Source organism: Bos mutus, chromosome 21 (genome assembly GCF_027580195.1).
Source record: "Bos mutus isolate GX-2022 chromosome 21, NWIPB_WYAK_1.1, whole genome shotgun sequence".
Lineage (NCBI taxonomy): Eukaryota > Metazoa > Chordata > Mammalia > Artiodactyla > Bovidae > Bos > Bos mutus.
The window spans coordinates 30,846,371-30,849,802 of record NC_091637.1 but is presented as its reverse complement, the minus strand read 5'-3'; the positions used below and the strand labels follow the sequence as shown (position 1 = coordinate 30,849,802).

General features: G+C 38.5%; 1 pseudogene; it reads left to right on the top strand.

Annotated features, from left to right (window-relative positions):
* Positions 1-538: 538 nt before the first annotated feature.
* Positions 539-947, top strand: LOC102286456 (cAMP-regulated phosphoprotein 19 pseudogene; annotated as a pseudogene).
* The last annotated feature ends 2,485 nt before the right edge of the window (positions 948-3,432 follow it).

Genomic DNA, 3,432 nt, shown 5'->3' with positions numbered 1-3,432 from the left:
GCTTACCCCAGGAGCTAGACCAAGTCAGCACTTAATTGTATAGGAGGAGGAGGATAGGATATTATGAAATTACCACACAACTTATACAGAATGTTAAAAAGTTAAATGATAAACTCAGAAAGCAGAATAGAAGGGCATCTCTTAGACAATATTTATTTTCACTTGAGAAGTGAGACTATAGAAGATTACTATTTTCTTCTTTGTGAGTTTTTTTTTTTTTTTGTGAGTTTTTATATTTACCGATTGTCCTGCACCTATATACTAATGACTTTACAGGGAAAATATCCTAACTGATATTTTTTTAAAAGAAAGGAAAAGTGGGAGCCCTAAAAGACAGGGAAGACCCCAAGGGTGAGGTGGGGATTGAACTGTTCTTGTATGACAGTGGTTCTGAAACATTTGGAATTCAAAATCAAGGAAAAACCAGTAGGGACATCACACAGGACTGCCCTATTCCATGATGCCAGGTGACACATTAAAAAAATTCCACTGTCTCGGGCACTTCTCTTCTCAGCCTCTTGTCCGCAGAGGGAGCAGTATGTCTGCGGAAGTCCCCCAGGCAGCCTCCGCAGAGGAGCAGGGAATGGAAGATAAAGTGATTAGTCCAGAGAAAGCTGAAGAAGCAAAAGTTAAAAGCAAGATATCCTCATCTGGGACAAAATCCTGGAGGTTCAGATTTTTTAAGTAAACGATTGCATAAAGGGTAAAAATATTTTGATTCTGGGGATTACAACATGGCTAAAGCAAAATGAAGAACAAGCAACTTCCTACTGCAACCCCAGATAAGACAGAGGTCACTGGTGACTACATCCCACTCCACAGGACCTTCCTCAGTGGAAACCATCTCTTGTTGCTAGCAAGCTGGCTGGCTGATTAAAAAGAGCTGAACCGCATAAATCTTCTAATTCCCATTATTTCTCCTAAATATGTTACTCCTCTGCTTTTTATTTCCTTTTACTCATTAAGTCATTTGAGAGTGATGGCTTTGCAGATAGCGGTAGTGTGTGCTGCTATTGTAAGGGAATATACATGTGTAGAGTTTTTGATTAGTTTAACAGTGCACTGATGAAAAGAACATGTTAGAGCAACATAAAGTAATCTACTTGAGAATAATTGTATATATAACCTAACTCCTAGTGTAGGGCTGGATCCAACAAGTAACAAGTTTCACAGTTTTAATGTTGACTTTCTTTAATATATTTTAATTATAGCTTCGTATATTACTCTTATTTCATATAACCTCTACTGTTAATTTCTGGATTTTCCTTTTGGGTGTTGTAAAACAGAAGTTTAAGACCACAAGTTAGAAGAAAGGTCACATGTTTCAAACACAAATAGATGGGGCTCCAAAAGATTTGTACCCTATGCTTGAACTTGAAAGGCCTTAAATCTGTTTCAGCTTTAACAATAGAATTTTACTTGAGCAATATTTGCCCATTCTGGTGTAACTTACATGACTCTATTGCTTACTAACAGCTGTTGTTGAAGCTAGTATTCTTATTCAGTTCGATAGTGTTCAGAATACCTTTTGTCACTGAAGATGTGAATGAAGTGTGCATGTGCGTTGACTGTTGAATTCACTTTTGTGCCATTTTTGTAAATACAATAGTTTTGCACAAACGCTTACAACTCTCTGTATTACTTTCACATATTAAAGAGTAGATAATGTGCCAACCAGAAGCACAAGTGTTCCTACAAAAGACTCTGTATGTCATTAGAGCTTTTGTATAGTAAGAGTAGTTTATTGTCTTGGGGTTATAGAATACCAGACTGAAATCTTTGCTCGGTCTGCCATAACTTACGCTTTTTCATTTGTTACTAGTACCCGTGACATTCAGTGGCCTTGTGCAAATATGATATGTTGCTTAGGCATATCTTTTGTCCTATGCAGAACATTTCATTTTGACTTTTATGAAAATTACTGTTCATATAATTTATATAAACATTTTTAATGTAGAAACTTTTTACTTCCACAGTCAATTTGGGGGACACTAGAATAAAATATTTTGCCTCTTGTGGCCCCCTGCCTTCTTTTTTTCTTGCTTCTTTGACTCACATTGTGTTGAGCTGTGCCATTCAGCCTGTTCAGAAACATAAGTGTCTATATCTTTACTCTTGAAATTTGTTCTGCTGAATGCTGTATTTTCTAACCCAATAATGACATTTTCCTTATAATTTCTCAGTTGTTAATTAACCACTCTTAATCCTGTGTTATTACTGACACTTGTTTAAATAAAAGGAAATTTGTAATAAAACAAGTTATTTGAAAAGACTGGCCCAGGAATCTAGTCAGGATGAGCTGAATTTTAAGTAATTATAATGAGCTAAGTGAATTAGACTTGTGACAATTAGAGCAATTTACATGATAGGTGGAACAGATAATACATAGATATTTTGCTTCTATAGATGTCATTTTAGTAAAATGTAAATTTAAGTATATGTGTGGTTTGTCTAGTTAGTAAGAACTTTAATTAACAGATTGCTGGGACAAATTTACTGGCCTTTTAAGAGCTCTTCCCATATGCTGTGATGCTGTAGCATGATGCTGAGGATCAGTAGCCCGAGATGATAGTGCTCTTTTCTTCATCTTTGACTTCTGCAAGGCCTCCACCTCTTTTGGATCCAGGCATCTTTTCTGGGTCTTGGGTTCATTAAGTGCCTACTTTCCTTTGACCCCAAAACACCATAGATGGTGTGCCGAGCATAGCACTGCATGTAAAGGCTGCCTAGCACTCTGAGGAAAGCTGCTTATCTTCCTGCTTCACCCACTCGAAAAGCAGAAAACAACAAAATCAATGATGTGCTAATTTGTTACTATAAGGATTGTTGGTGGTTTAGTTGCTAAGTCATGTCTGACTCTTGCGCCCCATGGACTGTAGCCCACCAGGCTCCTCTGTCCATAGGATTTTCCAGGCAAGAGTACTGGAATGGGCTGCCATTTCCTTCTTCAATGATAAGGATTCAGTTCAGTTCAGTTGCTCAGTTGTGTCCGACTCTTTGCAACCCCATGAACCACAGCACGCCAGGCCTCCCTGTCCATCCCAGAGTTTACCTAAACTCATGTCCATTGAATCGGTGATGCCATCCAACCATCTCATCCTCTGTCATCCCCTTCTCCTCCTGCCCTCAGTCTTTCCCAACATTAGGGTCTTTTCAAATGAATCAGCTCTTCACATCAAGTGGCCAAAGTATTGGAGTTTCAGCTTCAACATCAGTCCTTCCAATGAACACCCAGGACTGATCTCCTTTAGGATAGACTGGTTAGATCTCCTTGCAGTCCGAGGGACTCTCAAGAGTCTTCTCCAACACCACAGTTCAAAAGCATCAATTCTTCAGCACTCAGCTTTCTTTACAGTCCAACTCTCGCATCCATACATGACCACTGGAAAAACCATAGCTTTGACTAGACGGACCTTTGTTGGCAAAGTAATG